The 14604-nt window shown below is 52.1% G+C and overlaps 1 protein-coding gene across 1 annotated transcript in view; it reads left to right on the top strand.

The window, feature by feature from the left end:
• The window catches only part of ADAMTS16 (ADAM metallopeptidase with thrombospondin type 1 motif 16), a 161608-nt gene that overhangs the window by 134931 nt on the left and 12073 nt on the right, over positions 1-14604 (top strand). The window lies entirely within an intron of this gene.

Genomic DNA, 14604 nt, shown 5'->3' with positions numbered 1-14604 from the left:
TTGAGACAGAGACAGAGCATGAGCAGGGGAGGGGCAGAGAGAGAGGGAGACACAGAATCCGAAGCAGGCTCCAGGCTCCAAGCTGTCAGCACAGAGCCCAATGTGGGGCTCGAACTCACGGACTGTGAGATCATGACCTGAGCTGAAGTTGGCCACTTACCCGATGGAGCCACCCAGACACCCCAATTAGTTATGGTTGTATAGAGTCAAATTAATTTTGTAACCAGACACTAAAATTTTATGTTTTCCAATTTTTTTTCAGTCAGTAATCAAATATATTTTTTAAATATAAGTATATATATAATAATTATATATATTTAAGAATATATCTTCTATAGAGGCACCTGGGTGGCTCAGTCCGACTTCAGCTCGGGTCATGATCTCACAGTCCGTGAGTTTGAGCCCCACGTCGGGCTCTGTGCTGACAGCTCGGAGCCTGGAGCCTGCTTTGGATTCTGTGTCTTCCTCTCTCTCTGCTCCTCCCCTCCTCATCCTCTGTCTCTCTCTGTCTCAAAAATAAATAAAAACGTTTTTAAAAATGTTTAAAAAGGAATATATCATATATTTATTTGGAGAGAGTGTGTGCACGTGCACACGAGCAGGGGAGGGGCAGAGAGAGAAGCAGAGAGAGAATCCCAAGCAGGCTCTGCACTGTCAGCACAGAGCCTGACATGGGGCTTAATCCCAAGAACCATGAGATCATGACCTGAGCTGAAATCAAAAGCCAGATGCTTAACCGACCAAGCCACTCAGGTGCCCCAGTAATCTTATATTTTTATTTTTAAATTCATTTTTATTTATTATTATTTTTTTAGAGAGTGAGTGGGAGAGGGCAGAGGGAGAGAGAGTCAAAGAATCCCAAGAAGTCTCCACACTCAGCATGGAGCCCAGCGCAGGGCTTGATTCCACGACCCTGGGATCATGACCTGAGCCAAAACCAAGAGTTGGACCCTCAACCAACTGAGCCACCCAGGCTCCCAGTAATCTTATAGTTTTAATATCCTAAACCAATAATGATAATTTGGCTTTCTTTTCTAATGTCTATACCTCTTGTCCACCCTACCCTAGTTTAATTACAAAAGCATATGCTTCTAGAATAAAAATAAAATGTGTCTGTCCTATTTCCTGATCCTTATTGGAATGTATCAACATTTTCAGTCCCTTATTGAATAAAAGTTGCCCCTTACATTTTGATTTGTTTATCTCATTTTAAATTTTTTTTGTAACATTTATTCATTTTTGAGAGTGAGAGAGACAGAGCATGAGTTGGGGATGGGCAGAGAGAGGGAGACACAGAATCAGAAGCAGGTTCCAGGCTCTGAGCTGTCAGCCCAGAGCCCAACGTGGGGCTCGAACTCATGGACTGCGCGATCATGACCTGAGCCGAAGTCTATAAATGGAGCCAGTCTCCTTCCTCCTGGCCTTGGTCCTAGTGTGTGTTTTTTTCCAAGTGCCTTCTGGAACAAGTACAGATGGCTTGTAACGTGACCAGGCCTTTTGTTTTGGTTCTTTCAATGTGTTCGCAGCTTCTCAGCCATTTATTTGTTTTTGGTAAAAGAATCTCTTGCACTGTGTCACTTGTACCTACTTTCCCAAAATCTCCGCCATGATTTTTAAATTAAAAAACAAAAATGTCAGAGGTACGTGCTTTGTTTAGAGAGCCGTTGAAGAGAGATCCACACCCATCAAATGGTTATGTGACCTATCTGTGGTTACTCAAGACATCAAGCCAGAATCCGTTCTATCGATGGACAACAGCATTGTTTACCTCTACCAACAGTGCCGCCATCTTGCCTGCGGAGGGGGATGCTTGTGGGGGGTTCCTCCAGGATTGGCGGTTAGCCACACAGCCCCGGTGGCCACTGTGACCCACATCTGTGACATACCTCCAGCCGGCCTCTGAGTGGTGGGCCTCATGTGGTCCAGAGCACAGACGTCAGGGCCAGGCTCCCTGCACCAAAATCCTGGCTCCCCCCACATGCACCTGCATATTGGTGGCGTGTACCTTAGCATTCTGCACTCCACTACTGTCCCGTCTCGGATGGGTGTCATCACTGTACCTGCCACGTGGATTTGCTGTGAGATTTAAGTAGTTAAAGTATGTCAGTGATGCTAGCTATCCTTACTAGTGTTAGAACTCAACATACCTGATTTGGGCATCGGATTCATCAGCCCAGATTGTCTGGCTGATTCCTCGAGACTTGGGACGTATACTGGTTTCTCTAGCACAGTTGGACTTTGCAGACTGTCCAGTGTCGTTTCCTGCTCCCCGGTGAGCCATGCGTGAGACATCTGCCTTCAGTCCTCCTCTGGGCTCAGATTTTCTGACACCTTCACTTGTTCTTCTGTTAGAGATCCTTTCCTTTAGTTCAAAGAACTGAATTCCCCACAGATTTCTCTCCCGTGTCTGTGAATGCGAATGCAGTTCTCTCATGGCTGCTTGTTTGTGCATATGTAGACCTTATGTCATACGGGAAGTTAGAGAAAGACAGCACAGGACTGCCTAAACTATCAGACCTGGTTTCTATGCTCTGCATATGATATTTTGGGATAAATTATCAGAAATGCTACACTGGCTGGCTGCTGGTCCAGTTTAAGCCACTTAAACCAGCTGAGCTAGAAAATGAGGTCTTTAAATATGGGGCTTCTCTCTGCCCTGACTCATTGGAAGAATAGTGAGCATATGTGAAACCATTTAAATATACAGCAGAGTATTCTCTTATGTCTGTATGAATAATGTAAGTACCATTGGGTCATTAGGCCCCTTTTCAACGCAGGTTAATAAAATATACCAATTATAATACGGTAAATGTCACGAATGAAATACCGGTCAAGTACAGTCCTGCTCACATCCTCTTTGTCTTCTAGAAGCAATGTTTTTTTTTTTAAATTTTTTTTCAACGTTTATTTATTTGTGGGACAGAGAGAGACAAAGCATGAACGGGGGAGGGGCAGAGAGAGAGAGGGAGACACAGAATCAGAAACAGGCTCCAGGCTCCGAGCCATCAGCCCAGAGCCCGACGCGGGGCTCGAACTCCCGGACCGCGAGATCGTGACCTGGCTGAAGTCGGACGCTTAACCGACTGCGCCACCCAGGCACCCCTAGAAGCAATGTTTTTAAGAGCAGTGGATAAATAGGACATTTACATGATTCATCTGATAAGTTATGCAAGGTAATGTCTGAAGCTTTCTGTTAGGATGTCGATTGCAACAGTATCTGACTAAATAGTTATTCAGTCAGCTAACTAGACTGACAGCTAGCAATATTATGTAATTAAATAACTAACGTGCAGTAATTTTTCCGTATTTGGTGTGTGTAAGATCTACCTGATGGGGGCAGAATTCAACCCATGGGCACCCAAGACTTAGGAAGAAAATAAGACTAATCTGCAAACATCTCGAAGAAAAATGGATGCCACTGGCAAAGGTAGTTTCACAGGGGTGGGAGCCATGAGGTTACATAAACATTGTGCCACACACTCTGTGTGTTCGTTTCCTGGATCCGATTAAGCTTAATGTGCCACAGTGAGAAATCCTTCCTGCCGAGAATGGAATCCTTCCAGCCTTGTCGAGAGAGAGAGGATTCTGCCATTGAAAGTTAACCACGTTATTTTTGGCAGGCAGCTGGCCTTGTGGCATCTCATGGCCAGGAACCTCGTCCACGTCACGTGGTGCCTTCACACCTGGACCTCAGTGATGAAGCTGTTTGACAGCTTCAAAGATAAAACTTGGAGATTCTTAGATCTATCGTTGTAAAAAAAAATCCTGTCGTGCTGTCATTTTGTGGAAACTAGAGTGAGTATTTGTGTCCGCCCTCTTTTCTGTCCTTCACTATTGGATTCTTGCCTGGACCCTTCTGTGTAGGTTTATGGCTCCCGTTCCCATCATTCCATTGTCATTACTGCTTTCATGAATTAAACCAAAAAAAAAAAAAAAAAGGGCAGGGAAATGCGGTTACGAGTTTTGTTTAGATTTCACATGCTAATCACTCGGAAAGTGAGGAGGACAGCTGGTGGGCTCGACGTGGCCATGCAACCCGGACATGCTTCCTGTCCCTACTATCTGACGGCAAAGAATGTGGTGGAAACTCTGCGCTGGATTTGACGTTGACTTCGTGCCAGTCTGCTTCCTCGGTGTCTCGCCTAAAGCCCCCTGGACGTATGACAGCCCCTGGTAACCCTGGCGCACAAGCCCCCTGTCGCCGGCCCCAGCTGACCGACCCCGGGCCCAGACCCTCGCGGCGCCCCCACCGGCCGAGCACATCAGCCCCGGGAACTTGGTGGCTGTGGTCCAGACCCGGTCTCTGGATGCGGCCACCTGGAAAGCATTCTTAGAAAATTGACTTGTGAGTCTGGAGAAGATCATTTCAAAGTATTTGTCTCGGAGTGAACATCCCAGAAACCCTGAAGCAAACATGCCAGAAAAGCCTGAAACCATAGGAGGAGTGAGGCCATGATTTTACATGCTTCTCATAAAAGGAAGAAAGACGCCACGGCGGGGAGAGTTCACCCTCTATGATAGAACAGAAGACTGACATTCTTTCCCCGGAAGACGAGGATCCAAAGAAAGTGAGTTGGAACACAGTTGTCGGTGAATATTCCATGATTTAAGCTCTCCTTTGCACCTCGAGACATGAATTCAACCACCTACGGGAAGGTCATTCTTTTTAAAAGAAAGAAAAATGAGCATAAGTCAGTTGTTGGATACGTAAGTGCATGTGAGATCCGTCGATAGGCTTCCCCCACAGCACCACTAAATAGGCTCCTGAGAGGCAGGGAAAACTGTTTCAGATGTTCTAGGCCATCCGATGTCCTGACGGCCCAGGGGAAAACAGTTTGGAGAGAGCAGAGCCCTAAGTGTTTTGACGCTGATTCGATACCGAACCGTTGCGGATTTTTCAAAACAGGCCGCCCTGTGTGTAACTGGCCCTAAGTAGAAGTTCGCCTCTTCCTGAAACAGTGAGCTCCCTTCTGTGACCAGGAAATGAACGTGCGTAACAAAATTTGCAACTGTCCAATCAAGATATGCCGTGGCCCCAGAATCCCTAAATGCATGCACTAATTTGTTTTAGAGCTAAGCCACTTTGGATAACTGCCTCCCCTTAGATGTCAGAATAGGTAAGAACGCGGGCTCGCGGGGTTTTCTCCCTGGTCCCGCCGCTTCCTAGCTGTGTGACCTTGGCCGTCAAGAGCCTGAGTGGCTGCAGCGAAGCCTCTCCCACCCCTGGGCCTCCGTGTCCTCACGTGCAAAGTGAGGATTTGGCCGGGACGTTAACGGGTCTGTGGGGCTAGGTGGATTCACAGGGCAGCGTGCCGAGCAGGGGGCACCTTGGGACCCGAACCGTGAGTGAGGACCCAGGCCCCGGAGCTGGACTCACCGGTCCCCGGCGCGACCCACGCTGCTTGCGGGACCTTTCTGCGCGAACTTCGCGATGTAACGCGTGGGGCGTGTTGCTTTTGTTGCTGTTTTCTTGCCGACGTCTGCCTCCCACGACGGGGCGGCGTGCCCTGACCCTGCGGGCCATGTGCTCTGGCCCAGCATAGGGAGGCCTCGCCGAGGCATCACCTCGTGAAAGCATCCTGTCTTCCGTAGAAATAGCCGTTGCTTCCTCTTGTGTGCGATGTGCTCCCTCCTGGTGGTCACGAGTGCGTGTGACTGCCTGGGGCCGGGCACAGCGGTAAGTGAGGCTTTGCTGGGGCGCGGGCCCTTTTCTCTGGGTTGTCTCCGGCTGCTTTCTCACCGCCTTGGCACGCTTCCGTCGTGTCCACGGGGACCGCGTGGCCCACCAGCCGAAAACGTGTACTATCGGGCCCTTTGGCAAAGTGCTTGCCAACTCCCGGGCTAGGTAAAAATGCCTTCCTGGCAAAATGAGCATCCCCGTCACCCTTGTCCGTTTCCAGGGCAGAGCCACGGTGTTCACGTTATTGAGGCAACGTATTCCGGAAAGCCTGAAGCTGGCTGAAGTCCGCAGTCCCTCTGCCCTCAGCGTGGAGGAGTCTTGCAGGGGGAATCTTGTAAGTTGGGACATACATCTCTGTTCTCAGCAATCTGGATGACGTGTTTCATTATCCTTTCTCAGGAAAACGGAGCATCCGCAGGGAAAGAAAGGTTCTCTAACTAAACGAGTGAATTCGATTTGGGGTCAATAAACACACGTGTTCCTACAGCTGGCTTTTGCCTAACTTGTGTGATGCCCCAGCCCGCTATCCAGATGTTGGCGCGATGTGTGTGGCCTCACGGTCGCATTCTCTGAACAAAGTGGGGGAAGGGCCACTTCCCTCTGGTGTTTCTCAGAAGCAGCTTACGAGGCCCCGAGATTCTCCTTACCTCCACGACTCGAGGAGCGTCAGCAGTGTCTCTCGGGACTTCAGGTATCCACATCCCTCTCTCTCTGAAAGACCGGGTTTGGGAAATGGACTAGCGGTGGCCTCTCTTCCCTCCAACCTTCCCCCAGAGGTCCTGACGCCCACGGTCTTCCATCAAGGATCCTGGCTTTTGTTCTGTTCCCGGGAGAGACAAGGAACACCTGTCCAGGGCCATCTCTGATTTAGTTTAGTGTCATCGAGATAGCATCTGCTTTCCCTTCTTTAGATTATGAGTAAATTCATTCACTCACCTTTCCTGGGGCGGGGGGTGGGCATTGTGTTCCACATTCCTTCAGCCCCCATCCGCCTTCTGTAGAATGTAATTCAGAACTATCTCAATAAATTCTCCTAAGTGTGAATATCCTAAATTTGCATACTTCCAACATCATAATCCCTTTAGCGCATTATTTTTGCCCATGTCAGAGAATCACTCAGAGATACTCAAGATAAATGTGTGTGTCTTCAACGGATTGGACGAGCCCCCCCCCCACATTGTAGGGGGCAATCTACTACCGATCAAAAGTCTACTGACTTCAACGTTAACCTCATCCAAAACCGACCTTCACAGAATCCTCTAGCATAGTGCTCGGCCAAATATCTGGGTTGCACGGCCCAGCCAAGTGGCACAGAAGATGAACCAGCACCGACCTGGATTCAGCCAGATGTCCAGGAGACAGCAGCTTTGCTGGAGAATCAGCAATAGATTTGGTGGGACGTGGACGGGGCCAGAGGAAGGAAGCCGAAGGGTTCCACTCCCTGAAATGCGCCCACGGGACAGCAGGGGCAGAGGTAGGGACTGCTGCTCTTGGCTCCCGTCTCCTGTCACACGGATATGCTCTGTGAGCAGGGGTTCGTAGGGGCGAGGAGCTCCCCCAGCAAGATTCAGGGCTTCTCACCAGATAGAAGAGAGGTTTGCATTCGACCCACTGAAGGAAAAAGTGGAATCAGGGAAAAATCGCTTAAAAACATGCACACACACTGAAGCTTTATTTTCACTTAAAACCCGTAAGTGTGCATCCGCATTCTGATTCTTTTAGTTATGGCCAAAAGCTCACTGGGAGGAGGGCCTGCTTATTAAAGATCTGAACTGATTATTTGCAATCAAACGCCCATTACTTACGGTGCCTTGTTCGAGGGTTCTTTTTTTTTTTTAAGAGAAAGTTGAAACTTGTCCCCTCGTGTGAATGCACAATCATTTTACATTTTTAACTTTTCTCCATGTTTTAGTTTGTCCTCAGCCTCGCCCTAAGCGGACAGCAGTTCTGCTTAATGACTGGTCTGCACTGAGTCATTCCGGAGATTCAACTTCGTTCTCATAGAAACGGGCTTCTCGGTTTTCGTGTTCGTGTCTCATCGAGCTACACCAAATTTAATTATGTTACGTAATTCCAATACCAAGTTCAGCTGGCAGAGGCCGAGCCGAGGGTGGGCTCGGCTGCGTCCGCGTGTGCTCCCATGTCGCCGGGTGGTGGCGGAGGGATGCTGACCATCCCGGGCGGCCCACTCGCCCGGCACTCAGCGTGGTGTGGGCGGTGGCTGGGGTGTTTCTCCAAGAGAGTGGAAAGACCTGATGAGTCTGGCGGGCCGGTTCAGAGTAAGTGGAGAAGAGAGCTGTCATGAGGCTGGCAGTGAACCAGTGGCAGGGAGGAGCCCGTTGCGGGCAGTGTGTCTGGCGTCCAGAGAAAGCAGACTCGCCAGGAGTGTGTGTGCGACTGCTTTGGCCTCCTGAGGGCGGAACTGAGCCGTCTCAGGTAGGAGGTTATATCGGCCCCGCCCGGCCGAGAGCCAGCCGTCTGCTTGGGGGGCAGGTGCACAGGAGAGATCTTTGTAAGCCATCTGGTGTCCCCCGTCACGAACACATCCCTCATCACAGCCTGCCACGGCCGAGTATAAAATGTACATCTGCAAGACTTTGCACCGTGGAGCGATGCTTGGACGGGGATGTGTCCACATTTCTCCAGTTGGGTTGTTTGGGAAGGTTGGAAAAGTATCAGTTCTGGGCATGGGTACCTTCCCTTGTCAGAGATCTTTATTTCAAGGTTGGAAGCGTCCACGTACAAGCAAGCAGGTCTGGTGCTGCCCAGCTCCTCGGCTGCTTGGGTTCCAGGATGGTCCTCCTGGGAAGGAGCCTGAGCCTAGGCGACTTTGCACTCCCATCACCCTGCTGCCGGGTCTGGGGCCAGGACCCGGCTCCAGGGCCCGGTCTTAACAACCAGGAGCGCTACACAGAGCCGGGGCGCCGGTCCACAGGGGAACCTGGGTGGGCTCTCCTAACTCGTCAGCGATCGGGAGTGAAGGTACCTGCCTTCCTCCAGAAGAATCTGTTCACCAGGCTTCTCAGCCCCGGGTTTTACCCGCCCGTCCTAATTCTCTTAATAGTTCAAAAATAACATCAGTTCGACACTAATGCAGGGGAAGGAGGGCAGTTACGAACTGCAGGGGCAGGTGCCCTGAACCCTTCCAAAGAGCAGGGGCCGCCTGCCTTTTTTGAGTCCGTGTTTCTGGCGCTGCTCGTCACCCAGGCCACCAGGCCAGGGGAGGGAGGGATTTGTAAAAGTCCACACTCCCGACGCCCACCCCTGAGGTCTGGCTCCTGTGAAGGGAGGAGAGACCAGGAACGCAGCGGTGTTGGAGAACCCCGCCAGCCAGCTGCAGTTTGGGAACCGGTGCCTTCGCACAGGCTGGGCCACAGGCAGAGGCCAAGGTCCCGTCGGCCCCTCTGCGCGCTCCCCGGGCATGAGAATTGGGGCTGGTGAACCCGGCTGAGTGGAGGGCGGACCTCCCACGCCGGCAGCGCCCAGCTCCGGGTGCAGCCTGGCGGGGATTGCCGGCTTGTCGGCTCTGTGTAGTCACCACCCAGATTTGCTCACTCTTCGCACAAGTGTGTGTCATGTAGGCAGCTGGCTCGGCGGCCGGGTGCCGAACGGGTGTGGACAGCAGCGGGAGGGAGGTGCCCCACGGAAAGGGCGTTCGTCCTCCAAGCAGAGAGCAGCCCTGGCGTCCCACCCATCCCTGTCGCCTTTGCAACCACGTGAGCGGCTGTCCTCGCTTCCCGGGACTCAGTTTCCCCCTACGTAAGGCAGGCTGGTGAAGTCAGTCCTTCCCAGCTCTGACGCTCAGCCTCTTGCTCCCGGTTTTCCGTGCGGGAGTGGCGGCACAGGGGACCAGCACGTCGTCGTCACACAGACTCTCACGATCGCCCTGTGACCTTTCATGAGTTTCGCATTTGAGTTAACAGCACGCAGACCCTCTCCGTGGTGCGCAGAGAGAGCACCTTCAGGGGAAGGATTTTTGCTGGTGCAGAATTAGAAAGTGGGGGGGGAGGGCGGGCTCAGTTTCTCCAGACTGTGTGTGCCTCAGATTCCACGGTCCCTGATTTTCCCACGTACGAGGGAGCTCCACAGATCCTCCTAATTCTTCTTTAGACAACACCTGACGGCAGGATGGCGAGACAGGAAAATCTGGTACAAATAGCATGTCGGCCCCCGAATAATAAAAACTCACATACCCTTGGCTTCTCACAGTCCATAAAATTAACGCCCCTTCTGGAGTGAGCCTTTGATGTCCTTCAGCTTGGCCCTGTGGGGCTGGGCGAAGACACCGTGAGTGCAGTTAGGGGTGAACACAGTTCCCTGCCAATGTCTGGCTCGTCGTAAATCTCTCCATCGGGGACACAGGTCGGACAGAGCGGTTTGACTTCTGAGGCTGAACAAAACAAAGTAGCCTCCCGGTCACACGCCGCCCAGTGCCCGTGGCCAGGGCCTGTCCAGGCCTCCTGGCTTCTGAAGTTTGGCCCCTGACCTTGCCAACAGGTGTCCGTGAAGGGTCTGCAGTTCTGCGGTGGATGGGGGGGGGGGGAGCCAACCCCCGGCGCCGCCTCTAGAAGGACACGTGCGGGACGTCCAGGCAAAAAGACCGTGGCGGAGGGTGCGGACGGCCGGGCGTCTTGCCGCCATTTCTGATGTGCCTGAGCCTCAAGTCTGGAAGCATCCGGGGACTGAGGGCAGCACCCCGGAAGCCCGAGCGCGAGTTCGGCACAATCTGTCGGGCGATTCTGGCTACCTGGGCACCGTTCACTTTCACACCTGGGCACCAAGGTCATGGGCTCCCTCAGAGCCGGGCTCCTGGTTCTCAGCGCGCCTGGAGAGTGGCTGGCACCATCGGGTTCTGGTGAATCGTTCCCGACACAGGCCGGTGGTGAATTCCCAGAGCAGCAGACGGGGCAGGGGTGCCCAGGGCCTGAGGTATCCTGCCAGGTGGCCTCAGGGGTCATTTCTCCCTGGCCTCCACCCCTGTGCCTTCGGCATACGGCTGGCCCGTGCTCCTTAAGTGAACTCGTGACGATTTTTCTTTTCCTATGAGAAAGACGGATTCTTCCAGCTGGCGTCTGTTTGTTGGTGGACGTGCATTGTTACCTTGAAAACATTCCGTTCAGGGGGCGCCTGGGTGGCTCCGTCGGTGAAGCGTCCAACTCCTGATTTCAGCTCAAGTCGTGATCTCACGGTTTGGGACTTCAAACCCTGAGTCGGGCTCTGCACGGACACCTCGGAACGTGCTTGGGAGTCTCCGTCTCCCTCTCTCTCTGCCCCTCCCCGGCTCGCTCGTGCTCTCTTGATCCGTCTCTCAAAATCAATAAAGGACAGCCCGCTGGGGCGTGGCGGGTACCCGGTGGGACCGAGCGGAGCGGCGGCCCCGTGGTTAAAGCTGCCTTTCAGTGGCGTCCTTCCCCGGGCCCGGCACTCACCCCGGGACCAAATGCAGCCGTGGGTGCCTATTATTTATCACGCCTTCCCGCGGCTTCTGCCGGCCACTATTCCAAGCGTTTACGTTTTCGAAAGATGCTCCCTAGAAGGTCCAGACTTCTCCCTGAAAATGGAACAACGGGCAGGTGCTCAGTCTTGAAATTTCAAAGAGAATAAACAGGAAAAAGAAACGGAATCTCACTCCTGAAACGAAGCTAGCAGTTGTCTGCTGTCTGCGAGCCTTCCTGATGCGAAGTCGGTGACAGCCCCGGGGTGGCCCTGGCTGGGGCCCGGCGGTGAACAGTGGGCCCTGTGGTCCCTGTTGCCGCGGCCTCCGAGTCCCAGGGGCCGTTAAGACCCCGTGGCCTCCCGGGAGCTGCCTCAAATACCGTTGCTGGGAATTTGCATTTTCAAAGGAAAGATTAAATTACCGAAACCAAAATGTCGTGATTATTTTTTTAATGGAGACGAGAAAGTCATGTTATTCTGAAACGAGTCATGGCTGTTGATAGTTAGGGGGCCCGACCGTTGAACAGATGGTTCCAGGGGTCCCGGACTGAACTGCTGAGCAGCAGCTGTAAATTGTATCACTTCCTCCAGCGCCAGTGGGAGCCGGGAAGGTGTGCCCTGCCGGGGAGCCCTCAGTGGGGAGGTACCGTGGCGGCTGGGCACCGGCGTCCTCCGGGTCCTGCCTGGGAAGGCCGGCTGATTCGGGGAATACCGGCTACCTGCTTTGTTCTGGTTGGTGGACTTGGGAAGAACAGAACGAAGCCGGCCGGGCACGGCCACTGGTTAGCGACCAGGCATACCTTCGCCTCTGCTCGCGGAACCCACAGACAGCACAGAAGCTTGCGTGGATTCTGACTCTTTCTTGAGCTGAAATCAAGACACGTCCCCAGAGCTCTGCCTGTGAACCAAAACAGGCACCTGACGTTTCCAGACGCTGCGTGAGTTGATCTTTGTTCGGGAGGATTTCTTAATGACGTGTAGTGAAGAGAAGGGCAGAGGATGGATGAACCCAGTTGGAACGACTTAAGATGGCGGAGACAGAAGACTTAACGAGCTGGTGTGAAAAGCCTGAGAGCGGCCAAGACATCTTGGCGGCCCCAGTGTGGATGCACCAATTACAATTTATAAGGCCTGCAGGGTTGGGAGAGCGCATGGAGGAAATGGGGGGAGGCGACGGAGAAGCAGCTGGAGGCTCCCAGTGCAAACCCATCACAGCCATGGGGCTGGAAATGGAATTTTCACAACGAGGATGCTGAGCTTCCGTGGCTTAACATGAAATGAAACACAGTTATCTCGTTGACACTGAAGAATGAAAACATTCCCACGGTTGATATAGAACAATTCCCACAGACCCAACCGTTTCTTTTTAGGTGACTCCAACTTTGCATTGCAGTTCTTTGCAATTTTCTTAGCAACACAGTAGAAGACGCTGAGGAGAAACACTAGGTATAAAATAGTTCAGGCCTTCTCCAGGCGAAGGTAGGTAAAACCGGGATAGTACGAGCCGGCCACAGGCGCCAGCCCCGGGGTGGGACCCCTTCCGCATCCCATCAGCCTAACGCCTAATCTGTCCTGACAACTTTCCCAAGAGTCCAGGCATTGGCTCGAAGAGTGTTTGGGTCATGGCCCCTCTGAGAGCGTGAGGAAAAGTCCTGGTCGTTCTGCTCAGATGTGTTGACAGGCACGGCGCCCCAGAACTGGTAAGGCTTCTTGGTGCCCATGGGCGTCCTGGAGCAGGGAGCCTTTGTTACCTTCCTTAGATGGGCCTGCACCTCGGTCCACAGAGTGAAACATGAGAGACTGAAAATATGCTCACAGAGGCTTTGCAGTGTAAGCAAAATGCTTGTTTTGGACATTGAATTTTTAAAACGCCGAATTTAAAAGTTGTGTGTGGGGCGCCTGGGTCGCTCAGTCGGTTAAGCGTCCAACTTTGGCTTAAGTCATGATCTCACAGTTCATGGGTTCAAGCCCCGTGACAGGCTCCGTGCTGACAGCTGAGAGCCTGGATCCTGCTTCGGATCCTGTGTTTTCCTCTCTCTCTCTCTGCCCCTCCCCTGCGCGCTCTCTGTTTGTCTCTCTCAAAAATAAATAAACATCAAAAAAAAATTTTTAAGTTGCATATATTGCCTGCCCTTACCTATGCTTTAAAAAAATGGGGGTGCCTGGGTGGCTCAGTCTGTTAAGCAACTGACTTCAACTCAGTTCATGATCTCATGGTTCATAGGTTCAAGCCCTGCATCAGGCTCTGCGTTCACAGCTCGGACCCTGGAGCCTGCTTCAGATTCTGTGTCTCCCCTCCCCTGCTTTCGCTCCTTCTCTCAAAATAAATAAACCAAAAACATAGAATTGTTTAAACGTACGCCATATTCGGAGAGAGAGGGAGCGACCCTGAAGAAATGAGTGTGAGGGATAATCCCAGGGGTCCCCTCTGGACAGTCCCCATCTTCCACGCTGTGTCTCTGTCTGCATCAGCTGGGTCCCCAGCTGGAGTCCTCACAGAGCCTCTCGCATTGATACGGGGTGTTTCTGAGAGGCGTCTCACGAGCTCTCCCCCAAGCGTTCTTGGCTTCTGCTGGACTCACGTGTGACTGTCGGGGTACAGTCTGTGGGAGGAGGCTCATAGAGCCAATGTGGAGCCCACCGGGCCTCAGAGTTACCTGCAAAATTTCCAAGTTTTGCCTGAACACCCTGAACGGAAGAAACTAGGAGTGAGAGTCATCGTGTCCTCTCAGAGGCCAGATGGCTGCCTTCTCGCCGTACAAACCCTGGTCTCTGAGCCACATTTCCTCTCCTGCCCCTCCTGCCTCAGATGACCCCCCACCTGGAGCGTGCATCTTAGGCCCTCCTGCAGATGGGCTGGTTCAAAGCCAGTGGGTGGCTTCGTAGACATTCGCGGGATTATCTGAGACCCAGTAGCGGCGCCCCAGCTGAGCCTGGACCCACCTCCATCCCCCCTCCATCACCCACCGACATACACATCAACAAGAAATACTTCTAGAATCAGAAAAGAAAAAAAAAAAACTTGCTTTCAGGGAGAACATTCTCGACAGCGTCTATCAAATTGAAAGAAAGATGACCAGGCCTTATGGGCCTCCTACTGGGAAGTTCTCACGTCTGAAGTCTTCTCACAAAAAATGCATACATAAATAAATAGAACCTAAGTCCAATCAAGCCTTTGGATCCAGCTGCTAAGTTACAGGAAGGACAGAGGACGGAAGAACATGTTAAGTGAAACCACAGAGATGTAATTTGGGGACTCCTGCAATCATCAGAAGCCACTATGGAGACTCAGCAAGGCAAGCGGTATCGTGTCTAAAACCAATCAATCCAATAGAAAAATACATTAAGAAAGAACCAATAGACTAAAAGAGAAGAAAGACATACCAGCCAGTTGCAAAGTGCCGACCGACTCTGTCTGGATTCCACCAAGCAGATTAACAAGTTAGGACATTTATGACATGGTTGGCAAGGAAACACTGAATATTTAA

This window comes from Felis catus, chromosome A1 (assembly GCF_018350175.1).
Source record: "Felis catus isolate Fca126 chromosome A1, F.catus_Fca126_mat1.0, whole genome shotgun sequence".
NCBI classification, from domain to species: domain Eukaryota; kingdom Metazoa; phylum Chordata; class Mammalia; order Carnivora; family Felidae; genus Felis; species Felis catus.
The sequence above is the reverse complement of the archived record's forward strand: the minus strand, read 5'-3'. Positions and strand labels throughout refer to the sequence as shown.